This window comes from Mustela nigripes, chromosome 7 (assembly GCF_022355385.1).
Source record: "Mustela nigripes isolate SB6536 chromosome 7, MUSNIG.SB6536, whole genome shotgun sequence".
Taxonomy (NCBI): domain Eukaryota; kingdom Metazoa; phylum Chordata; class Mammalia; order Carnivora; family Mustelidae; genus Mustela; species Mustela nigripes.
The window spans coordinates 116,606,923-116,631,861 of NC_081563.1; the positions used below are offsets into that span (position 1 = coordinate 116,606,923).

At 42.1% G+C, this 24,939-nt stretch overlaps 1 long non-coding RNA gene and 1 pseudogene across 1 annotated transcript in view; one reads left to right on the forward strand and one right to left on the reverse strand.

Moving 5' to 3' along the window:
• Positions 1–24,939, forward strand: part of LOC132022730 (uncharacterized) — a 42,840-nt gene that overhangs the window by 11,652 nt on the left and 6,249 nt on the right. The window lies entirely within an intron of this gene.
• On the reverse strand, positions 16,174–17,857 carry LOC132021851 (elongation factor 1-alpha 1-like; annotated as a pseudogene).

The window sequence follows — 24,939 nt, forward strand, 5'->3', positions numbered from 1 at the left end:
TTGGACAAGTTATAGTGCCTCTCTGTGCCTCATTTGCCCCATCTTTAAAATGGGGATACACTAGTAGCTAAATGGCTGTAAGGACTAAATGAATTAACACACATGAATCACCTAGAATAGTGCCTATAGCACAGTGCAAAGAACTGTTAGCTATTACTCATGAAATTAAATTTCTTTTCATTCTTTTGTGCTCTTTCACTCAACTGAAAACTTCTCTGTCTGGGTCAGAAGTGGGGGCTAGCTACACCCTCACAATTCCTTTGGGGTTTTATGCAGAGGAAAAGCTTGAGAAAGTTTGAAGGATTGTACTGGAGACAGAGGGTAAAGAAAGGCTCGTGGGTGGTGGGCAGGAGTGGGCCTGGGAGTGGGACAGTGGAGGAGGAGATGGTTACGGCCAGGCCCCGTCTCCAAGAACAGAGCCCAAGGGACCGCATTTCATCCAATTTGAGACCCATTGTTGTAATATGTGTAACACCATTAACCATTGTTATTTTATTTTGTGTATCACCATGTGCTTTTTACACATACCTCAACTATTACGTGCATCCCAATTTCAAAGATTAAAAGACAAACAGATGTGTATTGTAGACTCATTAAAATATGGGCCCTTAAAGCACTGAAAAATTATAATGATCTCACCCCATTTTTTAATATCCTACAAAACTGTAAAATAAGGAGAACAAGATTTTCGCTCTGATGGTTACTTTGAAGTTTCTTGGGGGAGGGGCTGGAATAGTAAATGTCAAATTCTTTCCTTAAACCATATCTCGTCGTCTTTGTTCATCTGCATGGGCTGAGTCAGCCTGTTGGGTGACCCAGGCCTGCCCCAGGGGAGGGGGGAAGCCACACAACTGAGCTCTTTGAGCTTCTCCCCTGCCTCAAGGGCAGCAGCAGCTGGAAAAGGGCCCGGCTTTATGGGGAAACAATGGTGCCAGCCAGCTGCGGGTGAAGCAGGGCTGAGCGGCCTGGCCCAGCCTGGCCTGGGTCCAAAAAAGTGACCCTTGTACCTAAGGAGTCCACTCCACTTGGGGAAAAGTCTGAGAGATCCAGGGAAAGTGGAGAGGGACTTGCCTCAACACTCCTGGTGAACAACTCCATGCATGAAATCCAGGAATCTCTTAACCAGGGCATGTAGGGCCCATGGGATTAAACAGTCCCATTGTACAGCTAGGAAATCAAAGGCCTCAAAGGAATTAAAACTTGCCCCAGGTCACACAGTAAAGTCAGAAGCAAAGCTGGAGCCAAATCCAGGTTCCCTCTGACTCACCAAGTCCACTGTCAAGTGATGATTTGTGCGATCTTCTATAAACATGCCCAGGTCATGTGGTTTTGACAAAGTGACTGTCTGACACATCGGATATAGTGTCTGATCCATATGATCTATGGAATGAGATCCACACTGATATGCTCACTGACTTGAAGTATGAGTATCTCCGGGACGGGAGATCTGTAGACACCTGCCTGCCCCCACTCCTTCAAGCCAGTCTTTACCATTGACATGGTAACTGCCTGAGTTCAAAGCCCACCCCTAATACTTACCCTATGCATGACCCTGGGTAAATTACTTTGTCACTGTGGTAGCTAGCCTCCATGATGTCCTTCAATGGTTTTCACCTCCTGGTCTTTCTTCATACCCTTGTAGAGTCGGTCCCCTCCACTGTGATTAGAACTAACCTGTGTAACCACTAGGATATTAGAGAAATGATAGCGTGACTTCGGAGGCTAAGCCAGAAAATACATTTCAGCGTCCTCTTTGCTCTCTTGGATCAGTTGCTCTGGGACAAGTCAGCCGCCTTGTTGTAAGTGCACTCAAGCAGCCCAATGGCGAGAGCCACATAGCAAGTAACAGATACAACTGCCAACTGATTTGCAAGGGGCTGCCTTGGCACTGGATCCTCCAGCCCTGGTGGACAGCTTGACTGGAAGCCCATGGGGTGCCCCAGTCGAGATTCACCCTGCTAATTTGCTCTTAAATTCTCTGGCCCACAGAAAATGCATGATATAACAAATGATTACTGTGGTTTGCAGCTGTTAAGCTTCAGAATAATTTGTTATGCAGCAATAATGAGTATCGTCACTCATCCTCGGCCTCGCTTTCCTTACCTTTGAACTGCAGATGACAGAAGCACCCGCTGCAAAGAATCACAGGGAGGATTCAGTAGGATGATGCCAGGGAAGGGTCTGGGTCCTGGCGAACACTCGTGGAGAGGCGCCAGCATTACCGTATTATTTTACAGTCTTTATTCTTCGAGAGCAGAGGTGGATACTGCGTGAGGCAGGGCCGGGAGGAAGGATGCAGTAGCAACACTAGTTATCTTCTTTATCTTCCTGGCCTCTCAGTTCTGACTCTCTATTTGCCTACCCTTTCTGGGGACAGAAGTGCTATGGAAACCTCAGTCTCCTTAGGAGGCAGGGTGGGACCCAGCCACTGCTCCCCCAGCACAGTCTCAGTCTCTGGCGTCCCACCTTGGTAGCTGATCTAGTGATTTCTTGCTCATCTGTGAGGAAGCCCTATGCACCGAATTCCCTTCATCTCAGGTCTTTCGGGGATGTTCCCTTACCCTGGCAGCCACACAGCTAAGGACTGCTTTGCTCCTTATTCTATCTCTGAGAACCAAGTTTATTACTATTTTTTTAAGATTTATTTATTGGGGCGCCTGGGTGGCTCAGTGGGTTAAAGCCTCTGCCTTCGGCTCAGGTCATGATCTCAGGGTCCTGGGATCGAGCCCCGTATTGGACTCTCTGCTCAGCGGGGAGCCTGCTTCCTCCTCTCTCTCTCTGCCTGCCTCTCTGCCTATTTGTCTGTCAAATAAATAAATAAAATCTTTTTTAAAAAGAGACTACATTATAAGATTTATTTATTTATTTGACAGAGAGAGAGAGGGAGGGAGATAGCGAAACGGAACACAAGCAGGAGGAGTGGGAGAGGCAGGCTCCCTGCTCAGCCTGATGCGGGGTTCCATCCCAGGATTCTGGCTGAGATTGTGAACTGAGCGGAAGGCAGACCCTTAATGACTGAGCCACCCCGGTGCTCCTGAGAACCAAGTTTACATTTTAACTCTGCTCATGGTTTGCCCTGTGTCAAGTCACTCATCCTCTTGAGTCGTATTTCCTCATCTGACAAACAGAGATAGTGATTTCGCCTCAGGGTCGTTGGGAGAAGAAAACGAAGCAAGACAGTGAGCTAGGAATACTTTGTTAAGTGGAAATAATAAACTGTAAATGTCCCCAAGCCTGCCAGGCGCTGCCCAGCTGCCCAGCTGCCCCGCCCTCCCCACAGCCACACTGCGGTTCTGCCTTGCTCTGGGCTTGAGACCAACCTTGTTTTTTAATCAGAGGACTTTTTTTTAAAGATTTTATTATTTATTTGTCAGAGACAGAGAGAGAGCACAAGTAGGGGGAGCAGCAGGCAGAGGGAGAGGGAGAAGCAGGCTCCCCCCTGAGTAGGGTACCTGACAAGGACCCTGAGATCATGATCTGACGGAAGGCAGATGCTTAATGAACTGAGCCACCCAGATGCCCTAATCAGGGACTTTAAAGAGATTTGATTCTTTAATCAGGGGCTCAGCCATAAGTTGAAAATGTGCTGTAGTACCATGTTTCCTATGTCAAAGACCAGTTCAAAATAAACTATTTTTAAATCAAAGTACTAAAATCACAATATAAAATATTGACCTTAAATCTGGATGTGCACTGAAATCAGCCTGAGGAGTTCATTTGATGCCCAGACCGCACCTCCAGAAATTTAGATTTAATTATCTAGGGTTGGGCTTGGATGTTGGGATTTTTTTTTTTTAAAGATTTTATTTATTTGACAGACAGAGATCACAAGTAGGCAGAGAGGCAGGCAGAGAGAGAAGGTGAAGCAAGCTCCCCGCCAAGCAGACAGCCCGATGCAGGGCTCGATCCCAGGACCTTGGGATCATGACCTCAGCCAAAGGTAGAAGCTTTAACCCACTGAGCCACCCAGGCACCCCAAGACACTGGGATTTTTAAAAGCTCCCTTGCCTCACTGCCCTGAATGAAACAACTGTTTTTTGGGGTTTTGTCTTTGGTTTTTTGGGTATTTTTGAAGCAATCGTTTTCAGGCGCCGGACACCAAGAAATAAAGACAGTGTTCCCTGAGAGCCTAGAGATGAACGAGGTGGGATCTATGATTTTTCTGGACTACTATCTTGAGATGGTGTTTTCAGGCTAAATGGTGCAGGGCTCCAAGTGGAGCCCAGCAGCCTCTTTGAGTTGGGGAGACAGAGCTGAGAGTCTGGGAAGACCAGAAGTGTACCAAAGAGGAGAGAGAGAGAATTCTGGAGATCTACTCAAATATTCAGCTGAGTATTCACCAGCACGTGCATATGAAGAAATTACCTGAGGACAAGAAAGGGACCAGACCAAAGGATTAGAAGGAACAGTGTTCAGTGCTCCTGATGGGCCAAGAATAGTCCCCAGTTCCACCAGCCAGACTGGCAAGCCTCATGATTCATAGGGCATTTGGTAGAATACACAGGCCGTATTGCTTCAGCAGTGGGGAGAAATTAGGCCTAGACTAAGCCCTGTTTTGGTCCTACCTAATCTTAAAAGCAAGACCCTTTAACATTTATGGATTTCTTGGGGTGCCTGGGTGGCTCAGTGGGTTAAGCCTCTTCCTTCAGCTCAGGTCCTATTCTCAGGGTCATGGGATCAAGCCCCGCATTGGGCTCTTTGCTCAGCGGGTAGCCTGTTTCCCTGTCTCTCTCTGCCTGCCTCTCTGCCTACTTGTGATCTCTGTCTGTCAAATAAATAAATAAAATATTTTTTAAAAAGATTTATTGATTTCTTCAGTAAACATTTATTGAGTGCCTGTTACATGTGAGACACTGTTCTAGTTGCTGGGATAATAGCAGTGATCAACACAGGCCAAAACCCATGCTCCCATGGAATTTATATTCCAGTGGAGGGAGAATGAGAACAAACATAACAAAATATGACATGTTGCATAGTGTTAATTCTGAGAGGTCAAATATAGCAGGCAAGTGAGACAGACAAGGTGTCGTGACAGGGCTTGCAATTTTAAATAACATAATTGCAAATTTACAGAATGGTCAGGGAAGGACCCTCCAAACAGTTGACATTTGAGCAAAGATCTGAAGAAGGTGAGGGCAGGGAGCCACATGGCTATCTGGGTTCCAGGATGTTCTAGCAAAAAAGAACAGAAAGGTAGATGCATGCCTGGGGTTTCTGAGGAATAGCACAGAGTGTCCAGAATGGTGTAAGGGAGACAGTAGTAGGAGATGATGTCAGAATAAAAATAGCAGGGCCAGACCACAGAGCCTAATAGGTAAGACACTGGTTTTATGGGATGCTATGAAAGAGTTTCAAGTAAAGGAGTGACTGGAAATGAGTTACATTTATAGGATCATGCTGGTTGCTGGGTTGAGAATAGACTAAAAATGTTGAATCTTCTACTTCCAAGATGTTAGAAGAAATCATTAAGTTTAATAAAGTTTAATAAGCAACTGTGACTATTAAAAAAAAAAAAAGAAAAGAAAAAAAGCAATATCCACAGGATCAAACTGTTTCCAAATAAGGGCATGCCAGAACAAAGTCCAAGAATACTCATAAAATTACAAAAATATCCTGCAGCCAACAGGTAACATCCACGATATCTAGCATCCAGGAAAAAAATTTACCAGTCATGCAAAGCAGGAAATAATGAGAAGAAAGAGGAATTGAAACTGACCCAGAACTGACATAGGTATTAAAATTAGCAGAGAAGGGCACTTGGGTGGCTCATTTGGTTAAACATATCAGGCTCCCAGCTCGGCAGAAATCTGCTTCTCCCTCTGACATTCTCCCCTCTCATTGTCTCTCTCTCAAATAAATAAATAAAATCTTAAAATAAAAATAATTAGCAGAAAAAAAATAATAATTAACAGAGAAGAAATTAAGGCAGCTATTATAACTGAATTCTACATGTCCAAAAAGTTAAGTAGATACGTGGAAGACATAAAAAAAAAAAATCAAACCTCTAGAAATGAGTGAGATGTTATTGACTGATTGATTTCTGGGTTGCCTATTTTTAATTTATTTCTTTTAAGACCACCTCCTTGCAATTTCCAAAGAGAAAATACAAAACAAGAAATGGACTTCGTTTCAGAAACAGAAACAGTGTGCCAGAGTTTTGTTTTTTTTTTTTTCTTAAGATTTTATTTATTTATTCGACAGAGAGAGATTACAAGTAGGCAGAGAGGCAGGCAGAGAGAGAGGAGGAAGCAGGCTCCCTGCTGAGCAGAGAGCCCAATGCGGGACTCGATCCCAGGACCCTGAGATCATGACCTGAGCCGAAGGCAGCGGCTTAACCCATTAAGCCACCCAGGCACCCCAGTGTGCCAGAGTTTAAAGCATTACTGATAACATTGTTACAGAAGAATGTCCGCTTACTCCAGGGCATTTCAGTATTTCTGAGGCATGAACATGATTTCTCTTTTCCTCCCACTGGGGTGTTCTCCGGTATAAGTCACTGCCCCCGGTCTTTGACATATTTCCCATGTAGAAGATAAGGAGCCTGGAATTCATGCTGACCGTTGGAGAAGGCCATTCCCAATCCCATGCCAGAACTAAAGGCTAATGGCGACGTTCTTCTTTTAAAGAAGGTTAAGTGAGAAAACAAGTCTTACTCATAAACTAGTCCTTCATGCACCGGTCACACTTCCTACCTAGCTCTGAATCCCAGGGGTTTCTCACCCCCAGCTCCAGCTTTCCTTAAGGTTGGGGGGGCATGTTGCCCGTGCTCCTGGGATGAGTGAGATTTTTTTTTTTTTTTTAAGATTTTATTTATTTATTTGACAGAGAGAGATCACAAATAGGCAGAGAGGCAGGCAGAGAGAGAGAGAGGAGGAAGCAGGCTCCCTGCTGAGCAGAGAGCCCGATGCGGGACTCGATCCCAGGACCCTGAGATCATGACCTGAGCTGAAGGCAGCGGCTTAACCCACTGAGCCACCCAAAAATATACTTGGGGCATCTGGGTGGCTCAGTTGTTAAGCGTCTGCCTTCAACGCAGGTCATGATCCCAGGATACTTGGATCGAGCCCCGCATCGGGCTCCCAGCTCTGCAGGAAGCCTGCTTCTTCCTCTCCCACTCCCCCTGATTGTGTTCCCTCTCTCACTGTGTGTGTGTGTGTGTGTGTCTCTGTCAAATAATAAATAAAATCTTAAAAAAAATAAAATACACTGAATGCAGGGAGCCTGGCTGGCTCAGTTGTTGTAGTAGGTGACTCTTGGTCTTGGGCTTGTGATATGGGACTCTACATTGGGTGTAGTGATTATATAAAAATACAAAAAAATTTTTTTAAATAAAACAAAAAATTAAATACACTGGATGGTATTAACAGCATATTAGACATTACAGTACAGAAGAAAATATGTAGGGATAAGTATGGTAAAGAATATGAAATATCTCTGTAGTCTGAAAACCATAGAACATTGCTGAGAGACTAAAAAAAGACTTAAATAGATTGAGAAATATACTGTATTATGGGTCAGAAGACTTACTTCTCCCCAAATTGACCTATAAATTCAATGCAATCCCAATTAAAAATTCTAGTGGGCTTTTTGTAAAAATTGAGAAGCTGGTTCTAAAACTCATATGGAAATGCAAGAGCCTGGGATAGACAAAACTTGATTTCAAGACTATATAAAACTGTGGTAGTCATGACAATATGGTCTTGGCAGAAAGACTGAGAAATAGATTAATGGAACAGAACAGAGTTGAGGAACACATCCACATTGTATATGGGCTACTGATTTTCACAAAGATTCTAAAGGCAAGCATAACCTTTTCTACAACTGGTGCTGAAACAACTGGTTATCCCTATGCAAAAGAAAAAGATAATAAAATATAAAAAAATTTGATTCATACCTTGCACCATCTACAAAAATTAACTCAAACGCAGACCTAAATGTAAAACTGAAAACTTTATGACATTGGGTTAACCAAAGTTTTCAAGGGTATCACACCAAAAGCACAATCCATAAAAGAAGAAATCGATAAAATGGATTTCATGGAAATCAAAAACTTCCACTTTCCAAAAGACACTGTTAGAAAAATGAAAAGACAAGTCACAGACTGAGAGAAAAATATTTGTAAATCATAAAAAATAAAGTACCAGAATATATAAACAACTTTCAAGACTCATGAAGAGAATGAACAACCCAAAAATGAGCAAACAATTTGAATAGACGCTTTACCAAAGAAAAGATATGGCTGGTAAACAAGCACATGAAAAGATGCTCTACATAATTAGTTATTAGGAAAATGCAACTTAAAACTGCAATTAGAAACCACTACATTGTTATTGTGAGGAGCCTGGCCGGCTCCATTGGAGGAATGTGCAACTCTTGGTCTGAGGGTCATGAGTTTGAGCCCCATTTTGGGTGTAGAGATTACTTAAATAAATAAAACTTAGGAAAAAATGTTTTTAAAAACCCCCACTATACACCTATTAGAATGGTTAAAATTAGTAAAGCTGACCACAGCAAGTATTGGAGGAGCTGGAGCTCTTTTACGCTGCTGTTTGGGAAAATAAAATTGTATAATCACTTTGGAAAATAATTCAGCAGTTTCTTAAAAAGTTAAAAGTGGGGGCGCCTGGGTGGCTCAGTGGGTTAAAGCCTTTGCCTTCAGCTCAGGTCATGATCCCAGGGTCCTGGGATTGAGCCCCGCATCTGGACTCTCTGCTCCACGGGGAGCCTTCTTCCCCACCCACTGTCTGCCTCTCTGCCTACTTGCTCTCTCTCTGTCAAATAAATAAATAAAATCTTTTATTAAAAAAAAAAAAGAAATGAACAATCTCTACATGTTGCAGTGTTGATGGATCTCAGAATAATTGTGTGGAGTAAAGAAACCAGACACAAAAGAGTATATACAGTATGATTTCATTTATATAAAATTCTAAAAAATGTAAACTGATCTGTAGTGATAGCAGATGAGTGGTTGCCTGTGACACGGCAAAAGGAAGGGATTATAAAGGGACATGAGGAAATTTTGGGAAGTGTGGATATATTGGGGTTCATGGGTCTTTACATATGTCAAAGTTTATCAAATTGCATTCTTCATTTTTTTTAAGATTTTATTTATTCATTTGACATGGAGAGAGATCACAAGTAGGCAGAGTGGCAGGCAGAGGGGGAGGGAGAAGCAGGTTCCTGACTGAGCAGAGAGCCCTAGTCGGGGCTTAATCCCAGGACCCTGGGATCATGACCTGAGCTGAAGGTAGAATGCTTAACTGACTGAGACACCCAGGTGCCCCTAAATTGCACACTTTAAATATGAACAGTTTATTGTATGTCAATTGGATCTTAATAAAGCTATAAAAATTGCACGAGTGATTCTAAGGCCCAGCATAGTTTTAGAATACTGTTACAGAACATTTAAAGCTTAAAAGAAACCCTACAATTCCATACAATCCCAACAAATTTAGTGTGGGCATTCTGGTGGATCATCTAATCTTGTCTTCAAATATGTATACATTTACTTATGGCAAGTTTTTTTTAAAAAACCGGAACAGTAATATATGCCCAACGAAATCTGGAAAAATACAGAAAGTAGAAAGAAGAGAAAAGATCATCCATAATCACACTACTCAAATATAACCACTGGTGACATTTTTAGTATATTTCCTTCCAGGCTCAGGGGAAAGGTCTTAGCTATAGGAACAAAATTTGGAGGGGAGCCTGTCTGGCTCAGTTGGAGGAGCATGCAACTCTTGATATCGGGATTGTAAATTTGATCCCACCCTGGGTGCAGAGATTACTTAAAAAATATATATTTTGAGGATGCATGGGTGGCTCAGTGGGTTAAGCCTTTGGCTCAGGTCATGATCCCAGGGTGCTGGGATCGAGCCCCAAATCGGGCTCTCTGCTCAGCTGGGAGCCTGCTTCTCCGTCTCTCTCTGCCTTCCTTTATGCCTATTTGTGATCTCTGTCTGTCAAATAAATAAATAAATAAGTAAATAAAATCTTTAAAAAAAATAAAAAAAAATTTAAAAATAAAATTTGTGGTCACTGGCACAGGGATGGTAATTTGATTTTTATTTTTTAAAATAAATTTTAGGGGCACTGGGGTGGCTCAGTTGGTTAAGCCTTGACTCTTGGTTTCAGCTCAGGTCATGATCTCAGGGTCATGGGATCAAGCCCAAGTTGATCTACATTCAGTGGGGGGGGAGGGGTCTGCTTAAGATTCTTTCTCTCTTGGGGCACCTGGGTGGCCCAGTGGTTAAGCATCTGTCTGCCTTCAGCTCAGGTCATGATCCCAGAGTCCTGGGATAGAGCACTGCATCAGGCTCCTTGCTCAGCAGAAAGCCTGCTTCTCCCTCTCCCATTCGCCCTGTTTGTATTCCTTCTCTCTTTGTCTAGCTCTCTGTCAAATAAAGAAATAAATTCTCTAAAAAAAAAAAATTCTCTCTCTCTCTCTGCCCCCTGCCCCAGCTCACACATACTCTCTCTGTCTCTCAAATAAATAAATAATTTAATTGTGAAAATGTTCAAATATACAGAAAATCGAAAGAATAACATAATGATCAACCAAAGACTCAGATTTAATGACTGCTAGCATTTGCCATATTTGCTTTACCTGCACATAAGCATGTGAGTGTGTACTTTTTTGTGTTGTTTTTTGCTAAACCTTTTGAAAATGAGTGTTAGACATCAGACACGTCAGCACTATGTACCCCTCAGCATGCATGCCTTAGAAAGGATGTTTCCTTCCTAAACAGTTCACTATAGCACACAGGAAAAGGAATAATAACTCCCAAATATCAAATTTCTATTCCATAATCAGATGTTATTTTTTAATAATGATATTTATTTATTTGCGGTGGGGAGGGACAGAGGGAGAGAATCTCAAGCAAACTCCCTGCCCAGTACTAAGCCCCCTGCAGGGCTTGATCTCACGACCTTGAGATCATAACCTGAGCCGAAAACAAGACTCAGATGCTTAACCACCTGAGCCACACAGGCACCCCCATAATCAGATAGTCAAAATTGCCCGTTTTTGTAGCTTTTTCTGAAAGAAAATCCATTGACATTTCACATCAAGCGTTTTGGTCTTGTATCTCTTCAGTCTCCTCCAACCTAGAACAGCCGTCCCCCCTCCCTCCTACTTTCCATGGCACTGGTGTTTTGAAGGAACAAAGCCAACTGGCTTGAGTATGTCTTGCATTCTGTCATTCTCTAATTGCTTGTGGTGCTCTTTAACTTACTCCTCTGTCTTGTATATTTCCTCTAAATTGGAAACTAGGTCTCAAGGCCTCATTATATTTGGGATAAATATTTTGGGCCAAAATAGGTCATGTTGGGGCACCTCACATTGTATCATGTCACAGGTCATGTTGGGGCACCTCACATTGTATCATGTCACAGGCACACACTGTCAGGCAGTCCATCTGTGAAAACTGCGAATGTTGATCCACCCGTGAGGGGGTGACGACGGATGGCCAGATCTTGCTATTGGGAAAAAAAGATCTATTTCTTCTTTGCAATTCGTGAATAATCTGTGGGGTGATATGTTGTCACAGGGGAAATAACCTATTGTCAAACAGCTAAAATCTAAGTGTTAGCAGACATTGATGATCTTCGACCAATTATTTCACTGGAGGTTGCAAAATGGTAATTTCAAAAAAATTTTAGGGGTGCTTGGATGGCTCAGTGGGTTAAGCATCTGCCTTCAGCTCTGGTCATGATCCAAGATCCTGGAATCAAATCCCACATCTCACTTCCTGCTCAGTGGGGAGTCTGCTTCTCCCTCTGTCTGCTGCTCCCCCGGCTTGTGTGGAAACACTCTCTCTCTCTGGCAAATGGGTAAATAAAATCTATCATTCCTTCTATGTTTGATCAGCATCACTCTTTGGTAAAGAAAAGTTTTCTTACTTTTGAGGATGAATTACAGGTCCTACTAGAAAGATGGGTTAAATGATTAACTCCTTCTAATAACCAATAATCACGGTAAAGAGGTAAATTCATAGATTTTTATTTATTCAATGTTTTATAATTAATTACATTCATTTTTTGTTGTTAATACTCAAATTGTCCCAAATTCAGGCAAAGCCTCTTGAACCTACCTTTGTTTCTTTGTTTGGACATAACCTTACTAATCTTGAGTGCATCCCTATTTTTTGGCACAACAAAATGTTCTAGGCTCTGCCCAAGTTCTAGAATCAGGGATTTCTCCAAAGAGCCCTGGCCACTTTTAATCTAAAAATGTGGGGTTTTTTTTTAAGATTTTTTTTAATGATTTCAATTATTTATCCGAGAGAGAGAGAGAGAAAGTGGAAGCATAAGCAGGGGTGGGGCATAGAAGGGACAGAAGGAGAGGGTGAAGCGACTCCCCACTGAGCAGGGAGGCAGGGAGCCCAATGTGGGGCTGAATCACAGGACCCCAAGATTATGACCTGAGCTAAAGGCAGAGGCTTCACTTACTGAGCCATCCAGCCACCCCTAAGATCTTTTCTTTTTTTAAAGATTTTATTTATTTATTTGACAGACAGAGATCACAAGTAGACAGAGCATCAGGCAGCCCCCAACATGGGGCTTGATCTTACAACCCCAAGATCAAGCATCTCATGCTCTACTGACTGATGTAGCCACGCTCCCCAATGGAGAAAGGTATTTAAAGACTAAGATTTAGGTTCATTGCTACTGGCTTGTTATTACTTCCAGGCTTTCCCTTTCACTGGGTAAATATATATGATCATGTGGTTATCTTCTTGTTATTTCCAATTTATAAGTGTTTTTCAGAAGTTCTTTAACTTTATATTGGGATCTCTTTTCTCTTGTATAGAAAATTTTGATTCTTGATAATCACATAATTACTTATTTGCTTTATTCTATACTGTATATATACTAGTTCCAAAATTACCATACCAACATTAATAGTAACAATAAAAACACCAGATGAAGTTTTGATATTCAGAATACATCCCTTCATGTGTATAGATTTTCTGTGTTCAAAGATCATTCTATTGTTCCTTCTTCATTTTAAGCCATGAGAATGAATTCTATCATTTCGATTGTGAAGAAAACTCATCCTGAGGAGAGCAGCATTTAGATGTTGGGTAGAAGAGTTGGCAGGAAGAAAAACAGGAATTTCAGGTGTCACAGGGACTCGGGATAGTTTTTCCTTACCAGTGGAGGGCCCACAATTGTACTGACAGCTGTTTAGAGCTCAAGCATGACACAGACAGATAGATGCTACTACTACTAATAAAAATTAGTTTTCTATATTCCAGTGTGAAATAATGGAAAAATTATATATGTATAAGTTTCTACCCCCAGTTCCTGGAACAGAGCTCCTAAAACCCTTGTAGTTTTCTAAGTGATAAAAGCACTAGGCCCCTTGGAATTTTCTGGGTGATAGGAGCATTGTTTATTCTAATGATTCAACTCTTGGTGGACTTCTGGATAGCTTCTGAAATAGAGGCCAGTCACCAGAAAGACCCAGCCATGATTAGAGGCTTGGAATTTGCAGCCCCACCCTCCAACCTCAGAGAATGGAGAGCAGCTGGAGTTTGAGTAATGATCAAGAATTGTTAACTACGAAGGGGCCCCTGGCTGGCTCAGTCAGTGGAGCCTGCAACTCTTGATCTCAGGATTGTAAGTTTGAGCCTCATGTTGAGTGTAATGATTACTTAAAAATACAATCTTAAAAAAAAATCATTAATGATGTGCTAAATCCTCCATAAAAATCCCAAAGGTCTGGCAGTTGAGGAGCTTCTGAGTTGGTAAGCACATTCAAGTGCCAGGAGAATGGTGCACCCCAAGTCCCTGGGACAGACCTTTCCAGACCTCACACTATGTATATCTTTGACTGGTTGTTCATTTGTATCCTTTAAAATATCCTTGGTAATAAATCAGCAATAGTAAGCAAATTGTTCTCTTGGGTTCTGTGAGCCATTCTAGCAAATTACCAAACTGTGAAATGAGGGTCATGAGAACCTCCAGTTTGTAGCCAAGAGTGAAAGAAGTTGTGGTAACTTGAGGACCCACTGCTTGTGATTGGTATCTGATGTTGGGGGCAGTCTTCTGGGACTGAGCCCTTAGCCTGTAGGAACTGTGCTAACTCCAGGCGGTTATTGTTGGAACTGCTTGATTTGGAAAACCCACACGTGTGGTATCAGAAGTGTTGTGAGTATGGCTGTTGTAGTGTGAGAGTGAAGGAAAACAGTGAGTTTTTCCTACACAATGAGGCACTGTGTTTAGTGCTTTGCACACCGTTACCCGTTTCATCTTTGTAGTAAGCCTATGGGGTTGGCATTATTTTCATCTCCATTCTCACAAGAGAAATTGAGTTACAGAGAGATTGAACAACTCCCTCAAGGCCACACAGGAAGCAAGGAGACCTGGTTTCTCACCCAGGCAATCTACCTCTAGGGCAAGCTCTTAAACATGAATGTCTGTTGGATTTGGAAACATAGTTGTCAGTGGCCTTAAGAAACACAATTTCAGGGGCACCTGGGTGGCTCAGTTGGTTAAGCATTGGCTGTGGGCTCAGGTCCTGGGGTCAAGCCCCACATTGGGTTCCCTGCTCAACAGGGAGCCTGCTTCTCCCTCTCCCTCTGCCTGCCCCCTTCTTGTGCATGCTTACGCTCTGTCAAATAAATAAAATCTTAAAAAAAAAAAAAGAAAGAAGAAACATAATTTCATTGGAAAGAAGGTGAGGGAAGCTAGATTGGAGTACGGTAGAGTAGATGTGCAGGAAGAAAGATCTTTGAAGTCAGATTTTTTTTAATTTTTTATTTTTTATAAACATATATTTTTATCCCCAGGGGTACAGGTCTGTGAATCACCAGGTTTACACACTTCACAGCACTCACCAAAACACATACCCTCCCCAATGTCCATAACCCCAACCCCCTTCTTCCAACCCCTCTCCCCCCAGCAACCCTCAGTTTGTTTTGTGAGATTAAGAGTCACTATGGTTTGTCTCCCTCCCAATCCCATCTTGTTTCATTGATTCTTCTCCTACCCACTTAAGACCCCATGTTGCATCACCACTTCCTCATATCAGGGAGATGAAGTCAGATTTTTGAAGAAGGCTGGCTGTGAAAGGAAACAGGGAATAGAAACACAGATAAAGGGGATATAGAATCAAAGGAGAGTTGCTTACTTGTTTTTTGATATGATTGGATCCAAAACATATTCATTTGCTGATGGATAGACCAATAGAGAGGGTGAAACTAGTGAAGCAAGAGAGAGGGTAGAATTGAGAAGGTGAAAGGGATGGGACCCTGAGACCCAGAGCATCAAGAGGGAGATTGTTTTATGGGCGCCTGGGTGGCTCAGTGGGTAAAGCCTCTGCCTTTGGCTCAGGTCATGATCCCAGGGTCCTGGGATGAAGCCCCACTTTGGGCTCTCTGCTCAGTGGGGAGCCTGCTTCCCCTTCTCTCTCTGCCTGCCTCTCTGCCTACTTGTGATCTCTTGTCTGTCAAATAAATAAATAAAATCTTAAAAAAAAAAAAAAGAGGGAGATGGTTTTAGATAGGATGAGGGCTATCTCTTCGGGATAGAGGGGGAAGTAAGGGAGTTCTCTTGATTTCCATTTCTTCAAGAGGCTTGAGATGACATTGCCAGCTGAAAGGGGAGAGAGTTCTTGAGAGAGGTTTGAAGGAGAGGAGAATGTATGAAACAGTTGTCTGATAGAATGAGCCAAAAGAGTTAACCTGATAAGGTTGAGACCCCACTGGAGGTTGTGTACTTGAATTAAAAGTAAAACAAAGCTAAGACATACAGTATTCTCCAGCTGTGTTCAACATGGTTGCCAGAGAAGGCAGATATATGATGGGCTCATTCTGTACGTCGGGAATTACCTAGGAGAAGACGGGAGAAGGATCTTTCATCCATCACAGTGATGAACAGGGAATCCAGGTGGGCCAGGAGGAACACGGAAGTGGAGCGGGGGTAGGTGGGCAGTGTCTCAGGGCCAGTGGATTTGTGGTCTCACTGAGGTCAACAGTATGATGGAAGGAAAAATCCTTCCTCCTCTCTTCAAGGTCTTCCACCTGGACTAAGAATTAAATTTACACTAGATATATTAACAGAGAAAAAAACCAAAGTTTTATTAGGTGCACACAGAGGCCCGATGATGAAACGGAGACCTAATCAAATGGCCATCACAGGCTTTTTTTTTTTTTTTTTTAATTAAACTTTTGTTTTAATGGGTCTCAAAATTCTGTGACAGATTTTTGGTCAAGTTGTTTCCATTAAAAAGTACTGATTTTAAAAACTAATAACTTAAAACTGCCACAAACACACAAAAAAACCCAAATGGTCCCCAAAACATTCTCCTTTCCTTCTGAAGGTTTTACGATGCATTGTTATCATTAACCAGTCTTTTACTATTAAACTTAAATGGCCAATTGACACAAACAGTTCTGAGACCGTTCTTCCACCACTGATTAAGACTGGGGTGGCAGGTATTGGGGATAATATTCATTTAGCCTTTTGAGCTTTCTGGGCAGACTTGGTGACCTTGCCAGCTCCAGCTGCCTTCTTGTCCACTGCTTTGATGACACCCACAGCAACCGTCTATCTCATGTCACGAACAGCGAAACGGCCCAGAGGAGGATAGTCAGAGAAGCTCTCAACACACATAGGCTTGCCAGGAACCATATCAACAATGGCAGCGTCACCAGATTTCAAGAACTTGGGACCATCTTCCAGCTTTTTTCCAGAACGACGATCTATCTTCTCCTTCAGCTCAGCAAACTTGCAAGCAATGTGAGCTGTGTGACAATCCAGCACAGGTGCATATCCAGCACTAATTTGGCCTGGATGGTTCAGGATAATCACCTGAGCTGTGAAGCCAGCTGCTTCCATTGGTGGGTCATTTTTGCTGTCACCAGCCACATTGCCACGACGAGCATCTTTGACAGATACGTTCTTGACATTGAAGCCCACATTGTCCCCAGGAAGAGCCTAACTCAAAGCTTTATGGTGCATTTCAACAGACTTGACTTCAGTTGTAACATTGACTGGAGCAAAAGTGACCACCATGCCAGGCTTAAGAACACCAGTCTCCACTCGGCCCACAGGGACAGTACCAATACCACCAATTTTGTAGACGTCCTAGAAAGGCAGATGCAAGGGCTTGTCAGTTGGACGAGTTGGTGGCAGAATACAATCCAGAGCTTCAAGCAGTGTGGTTCCACTGGCATTCATTACGGGTGACTTTCCATCCCTTGAACCAAGGCATATTAGCACTTGGCTCCAGCATGTTGTCACCATTCCAACCAGAAATTGTCACAAATGCTACTGTGTCGGGGTTGTAGCCAATTTTCTTAATGTAGGTGCTGACTTCCTTAATGATTTCCTCGTATCTCTTCTGGCTGTAGGGTGGCTCAGTGGAATCCATTTTGTTAACACCAACAATTAGTTGTTTTACACCCAATGTGTAAGCCAGAAGGGCATGCTCATGGGTCTGCCCGTTCTTGGAGATACCTGCTTCAAATTCACCAACACCAGCAGCAACAATCAGGACAGCACAGTCAGCCTGGGATGTGCCTGTAATCATGTTTTTGATAAAATCTCTGTGTCCTGGAGCATCAATGATGGTCACGTAATACTTGCTGGTCTCGAATTTCCACAGGGAGATATCAATGGTGATACCACGTTCATGTTCAGCTTTCAGTTTATCCAAGACCCAGGCATACTTGAAGGAGCCTTTTCCCATCTCAGCAGCCTCCTTCTCGAATTTTTCGATAGTTCTTTTGTCGATCCCACCACATTTGTAGATCAGATGACCAGTAGTGGTAGACTCGCCTGAATCTACATGTCCGATGACAACAATGTTGATATGAGTCTTTTCCTTTCCCATTCTGGTTTAGGATGAGCGGTGGTTTTCACAACACCTGTGTTCTGGCGGCAAACCCCCACAGGCGGTTTTTATATGGTTTAGACAAAGAGACAATAATCTGTGAGGAATTGACAGGATAAAGAAAATAGATGTGTGGAGGCTTTAATTAGTAAGGAATTTTTTATACAATTTTATTCACTTATCTGATTGAGAGAGAGAGAACCAGCAGGGGAGGGGCAGAGGGAGAGGAAGAGGCTGAGCAGGGAGCCCAATCCGGGACTCGATCCCAGGACCCTGGGATCATGACCCGAGCCGAAGACAGACACTTCACAGACTGAGCCACCCAGGCGCCCCATAATTAATAAGGAATTCTAAGTGGAATTTGTGCTGAGGTAGTAGATTAGTAAAAATTTAACAAGGTTTGTTTCTATAGCTTTCTCAGTTTTGAAGTTCCTCTCTCTGGTAATAAGGATGTCTTTTCCTTTTTTAATGGGCTGGGGCGTATCTTTCATATGGGAGATTTGTTTCCTGATTTCAGCAGGACAGAGCAGAGTCTGAGTGTCCTGTCCTTGCACGAGTTCCTTCCCAAGTAGCTTCAATTCAAAAACAATCACTATGTTATTGTGGTACATTTTGGGTGGCTGCCGTTGGCCTCTCCAGATCAAAGGAGAGGAGGCGGGAAAAGGAAATCAAGGTTCAGACTTGGCATTCAGATATGACCCTGGGAGACCAAGGTCACTGGAGGAGAGGAGACCAAGGAAGGCTCTGATACTGAATCAATCATCCTAGAAGAATGTCAGGAGTAGAGGTAAGAAGTAAAACAACCAGTTTTTCTACAGGGGAGGAAACAAGAGGTTAGAGATGGTGAGGCACATACTTAAGGTCACACAGTGATGTTGGCAGGAGGGCTGGGATTTGAGGCCACCTCTGCTAACCCAGGAGCCTGGGTCACACCTTTACTCTGTTGAATCAGTGAGTTCAGCCTCGGAGGCTAGGGCCCTGGGGTTTTGCCTCCTCTCCTGCAGAGCTAAGCTGCTGCCAGGCCACCTCGTGCCAAACATGCGTTGCGCCAGCCACCTGCCGCCATCATCTCTGAATCCTACATTCTGTTCACTGTCATGGACTTTTTCTCTTCCCCTTTAGCTGACTCTGACTCCAGAACCTGTTCTACCCTAGAGGCTGTGTCAACAGCTCCAAATCCTGCTGTTCATGACACAGCCTGTCCCATGGCCAGACCGTCTTCTGACATGGATTGGGAGGGAAATGAGAGTCATAAAGCAAATAACAGCACCTGCTTCCGTGAGCCCTCACAAACACCCACTCGACACCAGACTTGGTATCTATCCCCTCTCATTTAATCCTCATGACGTCTGATTGGACCCATTTTGCAGATGAGAACACGAAGGCTCAGAGAGAGTCACTTGTCTGGGACCCCACAGCCAGGAAGTTGCAGAGCTGGAGTTCATCCTGAAAATGTGTAGCTCTTACAGTCCTTGTCCTTTGCAAATACTAGGGAAAAAAAATGAATTAAGATAATGGACATAATAGTGTTAGTACCAGTATAACACATTTTTATTAAAATAACTTTTCAAAAGAATTGCATATTTCCTGACCTCCATCTGCCAGAGCAGGCTGGCATTCCCCGTCAAGTCTCCTTCAAGAATTCCTTAGAATCTCTGGGGGTGTCTTTCCTGTGTTCCAAAACAGGTCTTGTGGGCTGCCACGTGACCTTATCATTACTCACCCTATTTGAGTAGGTACTTCAGTGCGCCTGGCATCTGGCCTAGCATTCTATGCACATGATTTCATACACATGTCTACACACCCTTAATATACATACATAAAATGTAAACAAATCATATATGTAAATATAAGATACTGTTTCTCTTTCACAAATGAGGCACAGAGAAGTAAGACTGGTAGCTATTGGTAGCATCCAGATCTCAGGGTTGGCAAAGCAAACTATAGTGTCCATCCCCACAGCAGTGATCCTGGCATCTCTCCTGCCTAAGTTCTCAGGGTGATCTGGGGAGTCGTTCCTAATTGTATACAGTCCCCAAGCCTGGTGCTCTGGCTCTCATGGATATCCTATGGGCCACCCAACATCCTTTATTGAATATCTTTCCTACTCAAACGGAAGAGAGTTGATTTCTTTTATTTGCAACTAAGCTTTTATTTTTTTAAGATTTTATTTATTCATTTGAGAGAGAGAGAGAGAGAGCGCACACAGGCAAGGGAAGAGGCAGAAGAAGAGGGAGAACCAGACTCCCTGCTGAGCTGGGAGCCTGATTTGGGGCTTGATCCCAGGACTTGGAGATCGTGACCTGAGCCAAGACAGACATTTAACCACCTGGCCTACCCAGGTGTTCCAGCAACTAAGCCTTCTGATTTGTATGTTCCATAGCAACTCTATAGGAATGTGTATTATTTGTATTAAAAGCATGTTTGAGTTACTTAATGAATGTTTTAAATAATATAATAAATAATAGAGGTGCTTGTGAATCCACCATCCCGAAATAAAATGCAGAACCTCACAGTAACTTCTAACTATCTGCCCTCCACCCCAGCCAACCCTTTCCCTGATCACAGTGACCATCCTCCTGGACCATGTGTACATTGTTCCCTTTTTTATTTTAAAAAAATTCTATTGAATTATAACACATATGCAGTAAGGTACACAAATATCAAGTGTACAATTCAAGTTACTATGTGTGTCTAGGTTTTGGTATAACTAGATCAATATACAGGAATCAGCCCTGTCCCAGAAGCCTCCTGTCCCAGCTAATTCCTATTGTTCCAGAGAAATCATTATTCTTACCTCTATTGTCTTATATTTATTTTGCCTGGTTTTTTTTTTCAAAGATTTTATTTATTTATTTGACAGACAGAGATCACAAGTAGGCAGAGAGGCAGGCAGAGAGAGAGGAGGAAGCAGGCTCCCTGCTGAGCAGAGAGCCCGACCCCAGGACCCTGAGATCATGACCTGAGCCGAAAGCAGAGGCTTTAACCCACTGAGCCACCCAGGCGCCCCTGTTTTTTTTTTTTTTAAGATTTTATTTATTTATTTGACAGAGAGAGATCATAAGTAGGCAGAGAAGCAGACAGAGAGAGGGGGGAAAAAGGCTGCCTGCTGAGCAAAGAGCCTGATGCGGGCTCGATCCCAGGACCCTGAGATCATGACCTGAGCCAAAGACAGAGGCTTAACCCACTGAGCCAGCTAGGCGCCACTGTTTTGCCTGTTCTTAAACATTCAAAGAAAAAGTATACATTTTATGGGCATCTTTTTTTTTTTGTCCAGCTTCTTTCATTCATCATTATGTTTGTGCAAATCATCTATGTTTTCACGTGTGGTGGTAGTTTGCACTTTTTATTGTTAGATGCATTCCATTGTATGAATGTGTCATCATTTATTTTATTCATTCTATTGAAAACACTTGGGCTATTCTCTTACTTTCCTTTGTGTATTGCTTTATTTCATCTATATGTATTTCTGAAAGTGTCATCTCCATGTTTACAACTGTGCAAATGGAGGCTCAGAGAAGTTAGGTGACTTGCCTGAAGTTGCACAGCAAACAAGCAGTAGAACCTGGCTTGACTCCATCCACATCCTAAGTTCTGCATCTCAACTGCAGAGGAATGGAATAAAGGCCCTTCCTCTTTTTACTCTCTGGGACTGGGGAATTGCCATGTGTGTCCAAAAGACCCAGGTGACCTGACCCCATCCCCGGTGGCAGCAAGATTGTGATGTAGCTTAGTGGCTGGGAGCTCTGTATCTGTGATATGAGCTCACTCTTACCCTCTCAGGCTGCAACCACAAGTTCCTGACTGCTCCTTCCACAACCATTGTGTCAGGCAGTGCTCGGAAGGCTCAAGGTTCAGGCGCCCAGCCTCTGTCTCTTCAACCCCAGGCCAGACAGAGTGGGGTGTGGAGTCACCAGGAGGGCAGGCTGAGGCTGGCCACCTTGATGGATGGCCTGTGTTGGCTCCCAGCTGAACTCATCATCATCCTACCTCAGCGGTTTGTCCTTTTTCGCATATACTCTTATTTTCTTTAAATCAACTTCCTTTTTTAAAACAACTTTAGGGCACACAACAAGGGGCACCTGGTTGCCTCTGTCAGTTGAGCGTCCAACTCTTGGTTTTGGCTGGGATCAGGACCTCAGGGTCGCGGGGTCAAGCCCACCTCAGGCTCAGTGTTCAGCAGGGAATCGGCTTAGGATTCTCTCTCTCTCCCCTCCCTCATTATCTCTCTCCTTCTTTCTTTCTCTCTCAAATAAATGGATAAAATTTTTTTAACTGTTCTTCAAAAAAACCCAATCTTCATTATTTTCACAACTTCTATTTTTCACATAGTTAATATAAGGATCTAAGACACTATTCAAAGAGTATGAAAGGTATAGAGGAGAATGTTTTTCTCTTGTCCTTATCTTCCAGGCATCCAACTCCTTTTTTTTTTTTTTAAGATTTTATTTATTTATTTGACAGACAGAGATCAGAAGTAGGCAGAGAGGCAGGCAGAGAGAGAGGGAGGAAGCAGGCTCCCTGCTAAGCAGAGAGCCCGATTCGGGACTTGATCCCAGAACCCTGGGATCATGAAACCCTTAGCTGAAGGCAGAGGCTTTAACCCACTGAGCCACCCAGGCACCCCAGCATCCAACTCCTTTAAGAGACATCCACTTTATTAATTTCCTTTGTGTCTTCCAGAAATATTCTATGCACACATAAACAAATGGATAGTCCAGTTACTTTTTTTTTTTTTTACCAAATGTTTAGATTTTATTTCCTAAATAAAATAAAGTGGAGACCGTTTCATATCTGTGTACATAGATCTTCCTTGTTTTGGTTTTTTTTTTAAGGTTGCATAGTTTTCCAGCACCATGTTTTATCTCATCCTCTACTGATGGACATTGACCTTATTTCCAGTTTTTTCCTATTACAAACAATGTTATGATAACCAGATTCATCTGCTATTTTGCTCATTGTATATTTCTTTGTAAATTCCTAGAAATCGAACTGCTGGAACACCTGGCATATGTGGGTTGTTTTTTGGTTTTTTTGTTTTGGGCGTATGGGGTCTGCTTTTTTTTTTTTTTCTTTAGGGAGAGTTTTTTTTAGAGAGAGATTGAGAGAGCGAGTGCCCATGCATGCATGAGTAGGGGAGGAAGAGCAGAGAGAGAGAATCTTAAAGCAGGCTCCACCCTGAGCTTGGAGCCTGAATGCAGCCCTACTTGGGGCTAGATCTCACAACACCATTGTGAGATCATCACCTGAGCTGAAATCAAAAGTTGGAGGCTTAACCCACTGAACCACCCAGACGCCCCCATATATGTTTTTTAAAACAACTCTGTAGAGGTATAATGAACATATCATAAAATTCACCCATTTTAAAGATACAGTTCAATGATTTGTAGCAGATTTATTGAGTTGTGCAACCATTATCATAACCTATTTTTAGAATATTTTCAATACTCCAATAAGATCCCTTGTGGTCATTTACAATTACTTTCTATTCCCATTCTCCACCACGGGCAACCATTCATCTCTACTTTCTGTCTCTACAGATTTGTCTTTTCTGGACATTTCATGTACTGAACACAGAATCATGCAATATGTGATCTCTTGTGTCTGGCTTTTTGTATTTAACTTAATGTTTCTGAGGTTCATTCATATCATAGCAAGTATCAATAACTCATTCCTTTTTATTATTGAGTAGTATCCCATTGTATGAATAAAATACTTTTTTAATTCATTTGCCAATTAATGAATATTTGAATTGTTTCTTTTTATTTTCACTTTCTGGGTATTATGAATAAAGTTGCTGTGAACATTTACATGCAGATCATTGGTAGACATTTATTTCCATTTTTCTTGGGTAGATACCTAGAAGTAGAATTGTTGAATCGTGTGATATATTTATATTCAACTTTTTAAGAAACCAAGAAACTGTTTTCCAAAGTGTATGTACTATTTTTTAATTCCTACCAGCAATGTATGAAACTTCCTGCTTCTCCACATTCTTGCCAATGTTTGTTATTGTCTGTTTTTTTTTATTATTATTCTTATAACCATCCTAGTGGGTGTAATGACATGTCATTGTGGTTTTAATTTGCATTTCACTAATAACTAATGATATTGGGAATCTGTTCATGTGCTTATTAGTCATTCCTGTACCTTCTTTGGTGAAATGGTAAAAATGCTCATTTTTAAAAAATGGGGTTCTTTGTCTTATTATTGAGTTTTGCAAGTTCTTTATATATTCTGGATACAAATCCTTTACAATATATGTGTTCTGAGCAAATTTTCTCCCAGTCTGTGTCTTCATTTTTTTTCTTTCTTATTTTTTAAGACAGTATTCACCCATTTATATATATATTTTTTAATTTTTTAAGTAAGCTCCACACACAATGTGGGGCTTGAATTCATGACCCTGAGATCAGGAGTCACATGTTGTACTGATTGAGCCAGCCAGGCACCCCATCTTTCATTTTCTTAATGATGTCTTTAAAAAAAATTGTTGAAGGAAAAATCACAAAACATAAAATCAACCATTTAATATTGAACAATTCTGGGTACCTGGCTGGTTCATTTGGAAGAACATGCAACTCTTGATCTCAAATTCATAACTTCAAGCCACATGTTGAGTGTAGAGAATACATAGACATGTAAATCTTAAAAAATAAAATTACCAACTCATTAATGGTGCGTTTTGAAGAAAAAAATTGAATTTTGATCATCTCATTAATTTTTTTTATCCATAATTCTTTGTTGTGTCATATCTAAAAAAACTTTTCCTAAACCAAGGTCTCAAAGATTTTTCTCCAGGATCTTCTAAAAGTCTTATAGTTTGACTCTTCTCTTTAGGTTCCAGATCCAATTTAAGTTATTTTTTGTGTATGCTGTAAAATAGTGTTATAAGCCCATCTTTTTACATGTGGATATCCTGACATATATATTTTTAATTTCAATAGAGATGACCAAATTGTCTCCCCACCACACAACTGGCGTCACACCAATCACCAGCGAGCATGGCGGTTTTCTCACACTCAGTGTGTTAGCAGTTGCTATCTCAAAGAGTTGCTATCTCTTTGATATCTCAGTTATCAAACTTTTGTTCTTGG